Consider the following 17,621-nt stretch of genomic DNA (forward strand, 5'->3'; position numbering starts at 1 on the left):
GGTGGTTGTATCATGTAAACTTCTTCTTGAAAATCACCATATAAGAATGCATTCTTTGCATCCATCTAATGTAAAGACTAACCCTTCATATTAATGACAGCTCTCACAATTGCCATTCTTACAATCAGGTTGAATGTCTCCTTGTAGTCAATGCCATATGTGTGCACATATAACCCTTAGCAAACTAGTCTTTCCTTATACCTATTCATAGATCCATCTAAGTTATACTTGACTTTATATACTCACTTACATGTGTGCACATATAACCCTTAGCAACTAGTCTTGCCTTATACCTATTCACATGTCCATATGAGTTATGCATGACCTTGTACACCCACTTACATCTAATTGCCTTATTATCCTTAGGCAAAGGCACTAATTTCCATGTTGCATTTATATCCAATGGTTCCATCTTCTTATTCATGGCATCTTGCCATTTTCAATTTCTAAGTGCCTACTCAAAACAAGTAGACTCTTTGTCTTGTATTACTTTAACCATGTAAGCATAACGATGGGCTATATATCCATCATATCTCAACCTACAGGGTATCTAACTCAAGTAGACCTATGTAAGCATAGTGATGGGCTATACCATCATATCTCAACCTATCAATAGAGTATCTAACTCAAGTAGACCTGTGTACACCTAGTTCATTACTAGGTGTCCTTAAAACAGCCCTAGTTCATTACTAGGTGTCCTTAAAACAGCCCTAGTTCTCTATGCAACACCAGGAGTAACCACCACTATAAGCTCCTCATCAAGCCATTAGAATCCTCATCCACATAAGAGTGACCTGCTAACATCACGCAAAAAAGGTATCTACCTTTTTCTTCCCTTTTTGTGATACATGTGTACTAGCATCTATAGTACCACAAGATGATGTATCTATGTTCCTTTAATTTATCCTCAACTTGCCTAACCATGGGCTAACATTGGATCCACTACTAGAGGACTCTCCAGGTCCACTAAGTACATGTGATTGATGCTCTACATGTGGGACAACATTATTAATTTTTACATTCCACTACTATAGTTATTGGGAGCCTCACATGAAGGAGGTTTATATTATATACACCACTATTGTTAATTTTGTGTATGTGAATGTTTGGATCTCTAAAACTGTGCCCATCCTTGTACAAAGGATTCTTCAATAAGCTCCATTCTTGTAAGGGACACATCGAAGAAAAATAAGTGGTGGTGGTAATGCAAAAATCAAGATGAAAGGCAACTATGCTCAAGCCAAGGCTCAAGGGCCATTCTCTCTCTTTTTGAAAAATGAAGTTTTGTTTGTAGTACCATCACGTCAACGTTGATGCATTCGTACCAATCCTAGGCATGCATCGTTAATATCTAGGGTATGTATATACCATTGATACGTATTGGTTAATGAAGGCATACCCATCCTAGACTATTGTTCCTAGGTGGGTACCTATTGTTGGCAATGTAGTTACTTGGGGATGTTTTGACTTTGGGAGAACCCAATACTCTTTTTTAACATAATGTTCCCTTGAGTAAATATGTTCCACCATTCTTGAATATAATGTAGATGCATCATTTTGAATATGTAGGTTTGTATCAAGAAGTGATAAGATGCAGGGAGAGAGCTTGAGCTCTTGCAAGCACACACACACTCACACAAACCGTAGAAGAGACTCAAAATTGTTCTTCTTTTCTTCTCTCAACAAAAGGGTTCTTCTAAAAGATAAGGGAAATAAAACATAAGTAAGTATGCCATAACTCTATGGTGGAGTAGTAGCTGGTGTAGTCCAGTTGTAGAATCACTGGCAAAGATCTATCATGTCACAACATCCTACCAAACATGACAGTGATGTAATTGGCAAAAACGGTCACCCAGGGTATATTATAAGTGTCAACTTGTGTTGAGCTTGACATCTCAACACTCCCCCTCAAGCTCAACTCCATCTCTAGGACTCCAAGCATAGTCCGAAATCTGCAAAGCTTCTCTGCTCCCAAAGCTTTCGTGAAAATGTCAGCTATCTGCTCCTCTGTGCTAACATACATGAGATTAATGTCTCTTGCTAAAGACCCTCTCTCTCATGAAGTGATAGTGGACCTCTATGTGTTTGGTTTGTGCATGAAAAATCAGGTTCCTTGCTAATTGTATACTGCTAAGGTTGTCACAATAGATGACCTATCTATCAACCTATAACCCCAAATCACCAAGTGTATTGCGCAACCAAGGTACCTCACATGCTGCCATTACGGCACCACTATACTCTGCCTCTGTACTCAACAAGGCAACTGTTGGCTGCTTCTTGCTACTCCATGTTACAACACCACTCCCAAAAGAGAACATAAATCCACTAGTGGTAGATCTCCTATCTACACAATACTACCAGCCCAGTCTACATTAGTGTATCCAAACATCGACAACTCTGTACCAGCCTCATAAACGAGACCATAGTCTACTGTAGTCTTCACATAGCACATTGTGCGCCTCACACCATCCAAATGTGGATTCTGAGAAACTTGCATAAACTGACTCTGCAATCCAACTGTATAGTTCAAATCTGGCCTGGTAATTGTCCTGTAAATCAAGGTACCCACTATCTTCCTGTACATAGTGGGGTTCTCCAAAATCTCACCCGCAACTACACTCAATTTGCCATTTGAATATAATGGCATAGAATTTGGCTTACAACTAGTCATACCATATTTGGATAGCATGTCCAATGCATATTGCCTCTGTGAGGACAGCCATATGCCCTTGGCCATCCTAATAACCTCAATGCCAAGGAAGTACCTCAGCTCACCCAAATCCTTCATGTCAAATTTCTACTTGAGGAGACATTTCACACTCTCAACTTCCTCTCCACTATCACCCCCAACAATCAGTCATCCACATAGATTGTGAGGACGACCACAAGGCCCTTATCACTCTTTCGCACATAGTGTGAATGATCAGCATCTGCCACATGAAAACCAATGGTGATAACATATTGTGCTATCTTATCATGTCATGCTCTTAGTGCTTGTTTCAAGCCATATAAAGTTTTACGCAACTTGCATACAAAATCAGGGTGACCCATATCAAATTTCTACTTGAGGAGACATTTCACACTCTCAACTTCCTCTCCACTATCACCCCCAACAATCAGTCATCCACATAGATTATGAGGACGACCACAAGGCCTTTATCACTCTTTCGCACATAGAGTGAATGATCAGCATCTACCACATGAAAACCAATGGTGATAAGATATCGTGCTATCTTATCATGTCATGCTCTTAGTGCTTGTTTCAAGCCATATAAAGTTTTACGCAACTTGCATACAAAATCAGGGTGACCCATATCTTCATAACCTGGTGGCTGATCATATACACTTCTTCTTGCAAATCACCATGCAAGAACACATTCTTAACATCCATTTGTTGTAAAACCCATCCTTTTGATGCAGCCACCACCACAATAACAGCTCTCACGATTGCCACCATGGCAATGGGGCTGAACGTCTCCTCATAAGCAATGCCATAAGTTTGAGCATAAGCTTTGGCAACCAATCTTGCTTTATACCTGCTAATACTTCCATCTAAGTTGTGCATTATTTTGTACACCCACTTGCATCCAATAGCCTTCTTGTCCTCAGCCAATGACACCAAGTCCCAAGTCTCATTTGTATCCAATGCAGCCATTTCTTCATCCATAGCTTTCTCCCAATCTAAATTCCCAACAGCTTCTTCAAAACATTTGGGTTCAACATCTTGCAAAACTTTAGCCATATATGCATAATGATGAGTGACATAACCATCATATGTCAACCTATCAATAGGTTTTCTAAATCTCCCTGACGTGTGTTATCCATGATCATTACCTGGTATTTTTGCAACTTCTCTTGCCTTTCTTACACCAGGTGTTCTAATACCTAGAATCCCAATCTCATCATCAAGACTCTGCTCTGAGCCACTAAACTCTCCATTCAACATAAGAATGCCCTACAGATATGTCAAGCATACCAAGAGGCTCACCAACCTTCTCTTCGCCTTTTTGCAATGTACCAAACAACATTTTCAGCACTGGTATTTTAACATAGCCTGCCACTCCATGGTCTATCAATAGACCCAACACAAGAGGACTCTCTAGGTCCACTCAATGACTATGATTGCTGATGTGTTTTGTGCAATCACATTTCTAGTTACATCAACCCCAACAGCATCTTTCTCAGCTGCATACCAGCTACTCATTTCATCTAACGCAACATCTCTGCTTACCCTCAACTTAAGTGTAGTAGGGTTATAGCATCTATATCCCTTCTCAACACCCATAGACGTAGTTTTTGCAGGATCCCATACATTTGAATGAACCACATCTAGTACATGCTCACATTTCTATCATGTGGAAACGCATGCTTTGTCTACTTTCCAAATTGACATGCTTCACATACTTTTTGCATACCATCATCCCTGTCACAATTTCTTTAGTCTGCATAGACTTCATTCTTTGCACATTTACATGCCCGATTCTCTTATGCCAAGTGTCTACAACAACTCTCCTGAACCTTATGAAAACATTACATCTTTCACTTCAGGCATATTTACATCATCTAGTGTAAACATTCTACCCACTCTATTTCCTTTTGCAACAAACCTGCACTTGTCTTTAAAGTCTTCGACATAACAACCATCAAGGTTAAAGCGTACTTGTAAACCCTACTCAATCATCTAGCCAACAAAAACCAAACTCTTTGTAATATTTGGAACATGAAGCTTTCATTGTCCTCATTACTTCGGCTAGAGGATGCATAATTATTTTGCTACACTTTCCACTTCTCGTTTCATTTTGCTTCTTATAGCAATCTCCTTGCACATGCCCAGATTTACCACAATAAAAAAAGCCCCATGTATCATTTTGCTATCTTTGCCAATTTCCACGACCTCTTTGGCTTCCCCCTGCCTCTGAACTGGGGCCTCTTCTTTGTTAGTCCTGCACAAACTGTTGTATTCTCTATAGCGGTACTATACTACACCCAAACTGTCACAACCAATGACCTCAATTCGCATACATACACCCAATAGCACCTGTAAGACCTCTTTGCAATACACACAGTGTCTGCACAACCAATTGCCCTTCCTATAGTTCCAAAAATAAAATTCTACAAAGAATTGAAACTTACCTACATTGCATGTGAATGCCTACGAGCTCAAGAATGGAGGTCAAGACGCGCCCGAAATGCATTTTGGCCACAAAAATGTTGTCCGATGGACGGTATAGTTGCCCTGCAAGTCCGTTCTTTTGCAAAGACAGCTCCTCAATCGGAGTTCGTTTGCGAGTGCCTCCCGAAGAGCTCCCAACAAGGGTGTAGTAGCCAACACAAAGGGGGGAAGAGTAGGTGAAGCTCTTATCCTCATATCGCTTCTTGTGCTTCTCTTGCTTGCTGCTCATCTTCTTAGCATGAACCAAGCTCTAATACCATGAAAAGATGCAGGGAGGAAGAGAGCATGAACTCTTGCAAGCACACACACACTCACACAAACCCTAGAAGAGAACACACAAGATAAGAGGTTGAAAATTGTTGTTGTTCTTCTTCTCAACAAAAGGGTTCTTCTAAAAGATAAGGGAAATACAAAAAAAAGTACTAAAGTACCATGTACATGAGGTCGATAATGTGGACACGCTAAGTGAGTGAGCTGGCAAGATAAGTATGCCATAACTCAATGGTGGACTAGTAGTTAGTGTAGTCCAGCTATAGAATCACACTGGCAAAGATCTATCATGTCAGCATCCTACCAAACACACTAGTGATGTAAGTGGCAGAAACAGTCACCCAGGCATATCATAAGTATCAGCTCGTGTTGAGCTTGGCATCTCAACAAGAAGTTCCACCATTCTCGAATATAATGCAGATGTATCATTTGAATATGTATGTATCGATTATTAAAGATGCATGAAGTATGACTCAAATGTGTAATGTTTATACCTATTCTCAAGAAGCAAACATGTGCTGGTATCGTATCATTTGGATATGTTCACTTGTATCAATTCAATAAGCGTAGGTACGTTTCGATTGTACATATACATGATATTTGTCGTTGGCCCTCTTAATGCTAGTAAGGCTTCTTACATGATGATAATGGAAAGTTAACATGGAGACCCGGAATTAGATCAAGATTCAAAACCTAGAGAATCAGTTTGCTGCTGAAAAGTTTACTGAAGGAGAGGCCACATAAGTGTTTATCTTTTAGATAAAAAACCTACGGGACCAAATGGCTACTGTAATCATGAAGACCAGCAAAGAGTTGGCTTGGAGATGCATCTGAATTCTACCACAGAAGTATGATGGCTTAGTTATGGCACGAAACACCCAGGTTAGAGTACCACCTCTTTCTTTTGAAGAATTTAGTGCTATGCTATTTAAGGAAGAGATGCGGTTGAAGACCCCCGTGATGGTGGTGGTGACACCGCATTTACGACGGCCAATACAAAAGGCAAAGGTGGAGACAAGAAGGGTCATGCCTTCAAAGATTGCAGAAAGAAGCGCACTGATGGGAAGAACAACACCATCAAGACTTCATGGAAGGGAAAGGAGTTAGCCAACAATGCCCGAGCTAAGTTGGAACTTTGGGTCGTCCCATAGAAGAGGTATGCTCATCCGCTCAGGCTCTAGTTGTTAAATGTTCATGAATTTTGGATAGTGGGGCATCCCGACATATGACCAACAAAAAGGACCGATATAGTTCCTGGTAGCCTTTATAATAGGAATCCATTAATGTTATTATAGGTAATAATGCTAAATGTTTAGCCGAAGGGTATGGAACCATCTTAGTTTTGGCAGCCATACAGGTGAAGAAAAGAAGCTGTCTGATGTGCTCTCTGCGTGCTTCAAATAAAGAGAAACCTGCTCTTGCTGCAATAACAAATCATGGCCTTGAATTAAGCTTCAAGAAAATAGTAGCAGAGATTCTAGATGAGGGGAAGACAATTGGCAAAGTTGTGAGGAATGACAATTTGTATGAGCTAAGTGCTCTTACAGCTGTGCAGACAAGGGCACAAGTAAACTTTGGCATGAACGATTTGGTCACATCGAATTTACTATGTTGAAGGAGATATAGAAAACGGGGATAGTGGAAAATTTACCTACATTTGCAGAATTGCAGGAGCCATGTGAAGCTTGTCTGATGGGCAAGTAACAACGGAAGGCATTTCCACAAGAGAGAAGCAATCAAGCAAAGTCTCCTCTAGAGCTAGTACATGTTGATCTTTGTGGTAAGATGTCAACTGCTACATTGTTGGTGGGATCTTCTTACTTTATGTTGTTTGAAGCTTTTAGCAAGTTTAAACAATGGCATAAATTTGTGGAGAATGAGATAGGACAGAAGATGAAGAAGTTCCGGACGGATGAGGAGGAGAATTCACTTCAGGCAAATTCAATGAATACTACAAGGAGCATGGCATCAAGCGTAGCAGCTCACTGCTATACATATGCCTCAACAAAATGGAGTTGTGGAATGCTGCAAAAACTGCCCAGTACTAGACATGGCAAGGTGTATGATGAAAGGGAAAGGGTTACTAGACTCTTTCTAGGCTGAAGTAGTCAACACTGCAATTTACATTCTCAATACATCCTATAGAAAAGCGCTCAAAGGAATCACACCAAATGAGGCCTATTCGGGTAAGAAGCCTTCATGTTCTCATTTTCGAACATTACATATGCATATACCATATGCAAATAGAGCTAAGCTTACTACACCAAAAGCAAGAAATGTATCTTCCTTGGATACAATACAGAGTCGAATGCATACCGACTATTTGATCTAGATACTAAGAAGATAAAAACAGCTGAGATCACCGCCGTAAAAAATAAGATGCCTCCGTGAATATATAAGTGTAGGTGTTCTGGCGATTATTCCTCCTATATAAATCTAAAATTATAAAAAATGGGGCAAATGTTTTCAAAAAATGCCCTAAAATGTCCAAAATCGGGTTAATAAACCCTTCAAAACAGCCAAAATTTGGGTGAATGTTTTAAGATACTGGGTGAATTTTTTTTACAAAAAAACCCCCCAAAAAAATAGCCAATTGGCAAAGATTAGCCTCTATTTTATTCCTTAGTAGAGATCTAGTATTTGTGGAGCATCCACATTCAAAGAAGAACAGGCATCCACTTTATCATCAAACGGAGAAATAATTTTCACCATGTGCCCAGCCCAAGCATTGAAAAACTAAAGGAAGAGAAGTTTTTGGATCATGAAGACTCTCCAAAATCACACCAGCCTGCCTCTACACCTACAGGGACAGCCACTTCCTATGTGGGTAAGGCAGCTCTTTGATGATCGCAACCCCTGACCTGATGTTATAGAAACTTCAGCAGATGGCTTACACAGATCAAAGAGAATAGAGGAGTACAAAAGGTCTTCTGAACACATTGTCAATATGGCCTTGATGGGGCTGAGATAATGGATTTAGTGAAGGAGCCTACAAATGTAGAAGAAGCTTTGTCAGAACCAAAGTGGAAGGTAGTGATGCAAGCAGAGTATGACAGCATCATTACAAACAACACTTGGGAGCTGGTTGATTAGCTAACAAAACAGAAGGTAATTGGCAACAAGTGGGTGTGGAAAGTTAAGTATAAATCCGACGGTTCATTGGAGAAATAGCTAGGCTAGTTGCAGAAGGTTTTTCCACAAATTGAAGGTTTTGATGTCAGTGAAACCTTTGCCCCAATAGCTCGAATGACCACTATTTGCACAGTACTTGCCTTGGCTGATAAGAAGTGGCCAGTTTTTCAAATGGATGTAAAATCAACTTTCCTAAATGGACATCTCAAGGACAAGGTGTATGTCGCTCAACCACCATGGTTTGAGATGCCCGAATCAAAAAATAAGGTTTGCATGTTGAAGAAGGATTTATATGGGCTGAAACAAGCCCAAAGGGCTTGGTACCAACAGATGGATACTTTTAAAAAAAATATTGGTCTTTCTAGAAGTGCATCTGATGCTAACTTGTATGAACTCATAAAGGATGGTAAATATGTGATAGTTGTTCTCTATGTGGATGACCTGATTATCACAGGTAACCATGAAGACGATTCAACAAACATGATAAAGGCTTGGCTATGAGTTTGAAATGACAAACTTGGGGCTCTTGCATTATTGTTTAGGGATCGAGGTATGGCAGGAGTCTGACAAGATCTTCATTCCTTAGCACAAGTATGCAATTGAGATCTTAAAGGCATTTGGTATGACAGACTGCAAGCCAATAAGTAAACCAATGGAGGTAAACTCTAGGCTTTCTTTTGAGGACACTTCATCTTTGGTTGACTTCAAGATGTACAAGAAGCTCATTGTGGGAGTTTGATTTTCTTGTGCAATACTAGACCACAAATTTGCTATATAATTGGTGTGCTAAGCAGGTTCTCCACAACAAAGCAAGCCAAAGTCATTGGAATGCAGCAATGCGTGTGCTCAAGCACATCACGTAGGTACCATTGAGTATGGAATTACATACATGTGTGGTGACTCCTTAGTGGGATATTATGACTCCGATTGGGCTAGAGATTGTGACACCAAAAAGTTGGTTTCTAGATATTGCTTCTCACTTGGATCTGGTGTGTTCTCTTGGATTAGTAAGAAGCAACCCACACTAGCACTTTCTTCAGCTGAAGCAAAGTACAAGGCCACTTGTTTTGCTGCATGTGAGGCAGTATGCTTGAGAAGGACTCTAGCAAATATGGGTGTTCCTTACGATGCGACAATCATAGCTGCATGGCCATTGCAAAGAGCCCTGTGTTTCTTCAATATCATTATGTGCGTGGGAGTTGATTGAGGGTGACATTGTGGAGCTGGAGTACTATTCTACGGAGTAGAACTGCACCGACATCTTCACCAAAGCCCTTGGGAAGGACCAGCTCACTCGACATCTTCATGGACTAAGCATTGGGCCAAGAAACCCTTACCATTGCAAAGAACCCTGTGTTTCACGCTCGCAAGAAGCACATTGAGATCTTCAATATCATTATGTGCGGGAGTTGATCCAGGATGAGATTGTGGAGCTAGAGTAATGTTCTACGAAGCAGAATTGCGCCAACATCTTCACCAAAGCCCTTGGGAAGGACCAGCACACTCGACATCTTCATGGACTTAGCATTGGGCCAAGAAACCCTTAGTCCATCTTCCAGGGGGGTGTTAGTATATGTTTAATGCTCACCTCTTAGCATGTATCTGGGAACCCCAGCTTAGATGCTGGAAGGGGTCGTAGTTGTGACCGCTGTTGATAATTAGGAGATGATGAGGGCTAGGATCTGAGGAATATTCATTAGAATATTCCCTCAAGTACCAATTTCATCATTACTGGACGGTGGCCGACTGGGACTCGTTATATGAATGACAAGATGCAGGGGAGAAGAGAGCTTGAGCTCTTGCAAACACACACACTCACACTCACAAAACCCTAAAAGAGAACACACAAGGTGAGAGGCTGAAAAATCTTCTTCTTCTTCTTCTCACAACACTCAACACACCATATACAAAGATGAGAGCACACACAATATGAAAAGGTACTCAACCAAATACATACTAGGGTTCTCTATAGTGTGAACCCAACTAAATGAGCTGGCGCTATAACTATGCCAGTCTCTAGAATGGTTGTCACACAGCCTATCATCCCACTGGCCGCATATCACCCATGATCTCACCAACCATACCAGTGGTGTAAGTGTGGGGGCCTATACCCCAAGCAGGTCATCAGTGTCCACCACCTCACTAGATGAGCTCGATATCTCAACACTCCCCCTCGAGCTCAACCCCATCTCATGTACACCAAGCGAAGCCCTGAATCTGCGGAGCTTCTCTGTACCCAATGCTTTGGTGAAGATGTCAGCAACCTGATCCTGTGTGTGGTATTGACATAAACAAGGTCAACGTCTCCTGCCGAAACCTTCTCTCTGACAAAATGGTAGTGGACCTCTATATGCTTCGTGCGAACATGAAAAACTGGGTTCCTGGCCAATTGTATACTGCTAATGTTGTCACAGCAAATGGCAACTAGTCTATCCACCACTGATAGACCCAAATCTGCAAGTAGCTTTCTCAACCAAGCTACCTCACATGCTGCCATAGCAGCACCTCTCTGTACTCGGCCTCTGTACTAGATAGAGCAACCGTAGGCTGCTTCTTGCTGCTCCAAGTCATAGCAGAACTCCCCAAAGAAAACATGAAGCCACTAGTAGATCTTCTATCTGAGATACTACCAGCCCAATCAGCATCTGTGTACCCATGTACACATATCTCTATCCCAGTTTCATAAAATAGTCCACAATGCAAAGTAGATCTCACATACCTCAGTATGCGTCTCAATGCATCCAAATGCGGCTTCCGAGGAACCTGCATAAACTGACTCACCAACCCAATAGCATAGCTCAAATCTAGCCTAGTGATCATCATGTAGATCAAGCTTCCTACTCTGCGCCTATACATAGTAGGATCCTCCAAAATCTCTCTTGAATCTGCACTCAACTTGCCATTCTGATCCAATGGCACTAAGATAGGCTTACAGCCTATCATACCATACTTGGACAACATGTCCAAGCCATACTGTCTCTGCAATAATCCAATACCATATGGTGACCTAATCACCTCAATGCCCAAGAAATATCTAAGCTCCCCCAGATCCTTCATCTCAAACTTCTGTCTAAGCAAGATCTTTACATCAAAGATCTCTGCATCATGGTCCTCCGTAATGATCAGGTCATCTACATAGATGACAACAAGCACAACCCCTCTATCACTGTGTCTCACATACAGCGAGAAATCTGCATTGGCTACATGAAAGCCAATAGTGACAAGATATTCAGAAATCTTGTCAGACCATGCTCTTGGTGCTTGTTTTAAGCCATACAAGGCTTTCTTCAACCTGCAAACATGCTCGGGCTGACTCACATCCTCATAACCAGGTGGCTACAACATATACACCTCTTCCTGCAAATCCCCATGCAAGAATGCATTCTTTACATCCATCTGATGTAAAGACCATTGCTTTGACACACAGCCACTACTATCACAACTCTCACTGTTGCCATCTTGGCAACTGGGCTGAAAGTTTCCTCATAATCAATGCCATATGTCTGTGCATATCCTTTGGCTACCAATCTACCTGCTTATGCTTCCATCACTCTTATGTTTTACTTTGAGCATCCAATGGCTTTCTTGCCTTCAGGCAATTGCACTAAATCCCAAGTCTCATTTCCATATAGTGCATCCATCTCCTCATCCATAGCTTTCTCCCAACACACATTTCCAACAGCCTCATCAATGCATGTGGGCTCTACAAAAACCTGCACAACTTTTGCCATGTATGCATAGTGATGTGCCACATAACCATCATAGGTAAACCTCTGCACAGGATTCTTCACTCTCCCAGATCTTTGCAGATTTGCATTCATGGCTTCCATAGCCTTCTTTACACCAAGTGTTCTCATAGCTAGTATCCCAAGATCCTCATCAAGGCTCATCTCTCAGACACTAGACTCTCCATCAACATGAGAATGCCCTGCAGAAATGTCAAGCATACTAAGGGGCTCAACCACTTTCTCTTTGCCTTTATGTGATGTACTAATCACATTTGCAGGATTGGTATTATGACGTAGCCTGCCACTCCATGGTCTATCAACTGAACCACTAGATGAGGACTCTCCTGGTCCACTCAAAGATTGTGACTGCTGACTTGTATTCTAGTGCAACCACATTTCCACTCACATCAGCCCTAACAGCTTCTTTTTCACCAACATACCAGCTGCTCATATCATCAAAAACAACATGCCTGCTTACCCTCAACTCACGTGTAACAAGGTTATAACACCTGTATCCCTTTTGCTCAAGGGAATACCCCAATAAACACACATTTTCAGCTTTTGGATCCAGCTTGGTTCTCAGCTCATCTGGTACATGCACATATGCAATGCATCCAAAGACTTTCAGATGAGACAAATCAGGTTTTCTACCAATAAACATCTCCTCTGGAGTTACATCATGTATGGCTGCAGTTGGAGTCCTGTTCATGATGTAAACTGTTGTAGAAACAGCCTCAGCCCAATAGCTATGTGGCATATTCTTCTCTCCCATCAATGCTCGCACAATCTCAGCAATGTGCCTGTTTTTCCACTTAGCAACTCCATTTTGCTGCGGAGTGTATCTGCATGTAAACTGTCTCTGAATACCATTCTTCTTCAAAAATTCAGAGAACTCATTGGAGAAGTACTCTCCCCCTCCATCTGACCTTAGGCACTTTACATGTTTCCCTGTTTGCTTTTCAACCATAACTCTGAAATTCTGAAAACGAGTGAACACCTCACCCTTCTCCTTCATGAAGTATACCCACACTTTCCTTGTGTGGTCATCAATAAATGTCACATAATACCTGCAGCCTCCCATAGACATGGTCTTCGTAGGGCCCCATACATCTGAATGCACAATGTCTAGTGCATTTCTGCTCACATTTCTGTCACGTGGAAATACATGCTTTGTTTGCTTTCCAAATGGCATGCTTCACATATTTTTTGCATACCTTCAACTTTAAACTTTGGCAGCCCTATCACAATTCCTTTAGTCTGCATAGACTTCATTCTCTGCACATTCACATGTCCAATTCTTTTATGCCAAATGTCTGTACCTGCAACAATTCTTGAACCATTTGCAAACATCGCAGCACTCACTTCAGCCATGTTTACATTCAATGTAAACATTCGGCCCACTTTGTTGCCTTTTGCAACCAACCTGCACTTGTCTTTTGCAACCAACGTTGTCTTTAAAGTCTTCAACATAACAACCATTAGGATTAAACCGAACCTGCAAACCCTGCTCAATCATCTGGCCAACTGAAACCAGATTCTTTGTTATGTTCGGAACATGAAGTACATCTATAATATACTTCACGTTGCCATCCTGCATAGACAATGGCACATCTCCAACATGGGCAATTGGATGAGTAGTGTCATCCCCTGTTTCCACAAAACCTGGTCTTTCAAGGTTTTTTATCTCCTTGAACCACTCCCCATGACTTGTCATGTGGTTCGAAGCACCTGAATCAACGTACCATACATCATCTTTATGTGCTGCTTCAACATTTTTAGACATGGCATTAACGACATGCTGCATAACAAACAACCTTTCATTATCCTCATTGTTTCTGCTCGAGGATGCATAGTTGTTTTGCTGCAATTTTCCATTTTGCATGTCAGCCTGCTTCTTATAACAATCTGCCTGCACATGTCCAGGCTTACCACAATAAAAGCATCCACGTGTATCATTATATTGCCTTTGCCAATTTTCATGACCTCTTTGACTCCCCCTACCTCTGAATTGGCCTCTTCCACCTGCGTGTTGTTGTTGTTATGAATTCTGGGACTATTGTTGTTGCTGCTGCTGGCCACCATAGTTCTGATTACCTATTCGGCCACCTCCTTGGCCGCATCCACGGCCTCCTCTACCTCGCCCTCTTCCTGAACTTGTGTAGAAGGCCTATTGCTCTGAACTGTTTTTGTTTTGTGAAGACTGTTGGTCTTCACCCAAGCTCTTCTCTTCTATAATCAACATAGACACCAAATCTGTGAAATTGGGAATGTTTTCTCGAGTCTGAATAGATGTCTTGAACACCTTGTATTGTGGCCCGAGACCACGTAGACGAACTTCCACCTTATCATCATCATCTACTGAAACACCAATAGATGCAAGGGATTCCACAATACCCTTGATCTTCAATACATAGTCATTCACAGACATACTCTTTTTCTCCACAGTATGAAGTTCATTCTTCAACTGTATCTTTCGTGCCTTGGTATTCGTTTCATAGAGTTTTACCAAGGTGTCCCACGCCTCCTTGGGGGACTTGGCATCCTGTATGTGCCCAATCATGGTGTCCTGTATACTGATAGAGAGCCAATACAGAACTTTTCTGGCTCCTTGGTTCCAATCCTTGAACTCTTTCACATCTACAGCAGTCGGATTGATCTCCGATATCTCCGGTGCCTCTTCATGCTCACCTCTACGTAGTCCCAACAACCCTTTCCCATCAGGAAATTTGTCAACCTGAACGTCCAAGCATGGAAGTTGTTCTTGTCAAGCTTCTCAGCAACAATTTGGTTTATGCCATCATTTGACATCTTGCCAGACACACAAATTTACCAGAAACAGCACTTTGGTTTGTCCTGCACAAAATGCTGTATTTTCTACAGTGGTACTGTAGTGGTACTGTACTACACTCAAATGTCATAACCAGTGACCTCAATGTGCATACATACACCCAATGGCAACTGTTTGACCTCCTTGCAGCACACACAATGTCTGCACAACTAATCTGTCTTCTTGTAGTTCTTGAAACAGAGTTCTGCATAGAATTGATGAATTACCCGCAGTGCTCAAAATCGCCTGCTTTTCGAAAAACGCACGTCCTAACGCGCCCAAAATGCGTTTTCGGCCCAAAAATTTTGTCCAATAGGATTGTATAGTTGCCCTGTAGCGTTACTCCCACGAAGAAAGCCCTGAACCAGGATCTAATACCATAAAAAGATGCAGGGGAGAAGAGAGCTTGAGCTCTTGCAAGCACACACACATTCACAAAATCCTAAAAGAAAACACACAAGGTGAGAGGCTGAAAAATCTTCTTCTTCTTCTCACAACACTCAACACACCATATACAAAGATAAGAGTACACACAATATGAAAAGGTACTCAACCAAATACATACTAGGGTTCTGTATAGTGTGAACCCAACTAAATGAGCTGGCACTACAACTATGCCAGAATGGCTGTCACACAGCCTGTCATCCCACTGGCCGCATATCACCCATGATCTCACCAACCATACCAGTGGTGTAAGTGTGGGGCCTATCCCCCAGGCAGGTCATCAGTGTCCACCGCCTCACTAGATGAGCTCGATATCTCAACAATGAATACATGGGTAGTGAGCCGCATGTAGCGTAGCCACCCACATCTTGGACGCATTCACCACACTACTTACAACACTATAAATGGATACAGTTGGCACAAGCTAAGGCATCCAATGCTTGTGAGCACATACTCCCTATACTCTCAATATGCCCTCCATCCAGAGTCTATCTAGATCGCCATCTAAGCTCTACACTAGAGCGCACGGGTGGATAACACTATCATTGTACCTATCTCTTGTTTGGCATAATCAGAATTTTAAAATTCTCTCAATGAGCAAGAAACCTTGTCAAATTTTCAAATTTTGTTTGAACTGGTATTGTACGAGGAAAAGCATGCCATGCATCTACAAATTATGTATGGTAAAAATTTGAAGTGCTTTTTTATACCATTCAAACTAGCCACTTTTAATGTTGTAATTAACTATATATATTGGTTAAATTATATGCATGTTTAATTTGTCAAATTTAAGCATATTTAAAATTAATCATTTATACATATTCAAAATTAATCATTTAATCTTTATGATGCATGTCCTCAACGACTTGCAAGATTGACTACTTGATTTTTTTTTAAATTAGAATATCTTATAAATTTTGAGAGGGGTGTTATCATCATGCATTCCATTATATACTTACACATAACTAAAGAGGGAGAGAAATCATCAATTTATAAGATATTCTATTTTTAATGAAAAATAGAATATCTTGTAAACTTTGAGAGGGTTGTTATCATGTATTCCATTGTATACTCACACAGGGAGAGAAATCAACAATATATTGACGATTCCTCTCGGCTATTGAATTCGATTGTTAAAAGCCAAGTTGATTTGGAATCATATATTTTGAATTGTTGGCTTTCATTTATAAGATAAGATTCTCAAAGACAAGACATTGCCTTTAATACATATACTTTATTATGTAAACATTATTAATATTGGATAGATTCTTGTGAAATACATTTACTTTAGTGGGGATACATTAATATTGGATTGATTCTTGTGAAATGTTATCTCATGACGATGGAGTTTGAATGTCTACTTTAAGATTGTTAAACATCACTTTCTAGATTGTATTAAAACATTAAGTATCAAAGTTTACATTTGATTTTTCAACACTTATTAAAAGGAAGCATTATCTTCAAGCTTGAATAAATGTTGATTAGTTTTTTTGTTAGACATATATTAATTAATGTCCGGTCTAGGCCTAAGTGCCTCGGACTAAATTAATATATGTCTAACATTAATATATGTCTAACATTTTTAATGTTGTAAACCTTCAACCTTTGATTGATTAGTCCTTAGAATAACTTTATTTAGCATGCATGTACTTTTGGATTCTATAATGACTCAAATCTTGAAAATACTGCTACATAAACAACTTTCATATGCATGCAGTTTTCTTAACATGTCAATTTCTCACTCATGTTTCAAATATCATGCAACATCTCCAATTGCAATTTTATGAACTTCCCCAAAAGAGAAGTTTCTATTAATATATATCATGTAATATATATATATATATGGCTTGCATGTATTGACACCTTGTCAACACACTAAAAGGAAAAATGCTCTTACAATCTTAGTAGTGGAGCCTGTCTTTTATAGGTTAACGTTCCCACCCACAAGAAAGGTTCGCACATGCCTTTTTGTAGGCTTATAGGGAGAAACAATGTGCACCTTTTGTGCTTTTTTGTTTAGGAAGATGAGTTTTTTTTTGGGAGGGGA

Source organism: Cibotium barometz, chromosome 15, assembly GCF_041138505.1.
Source record: "Cibotium barometz isolate CiBa-2024 chromosome 15, ASM4113850v1, whole genome shotgun sequence".
Taxonomy (NCBI): domain Eukaryota; kingdom Viridiplantae; phylum Streptophyta; class Polypodiopsida; order Cyatheales; family Cibotiaceae; genus Cibotium; species Cibotium barometz.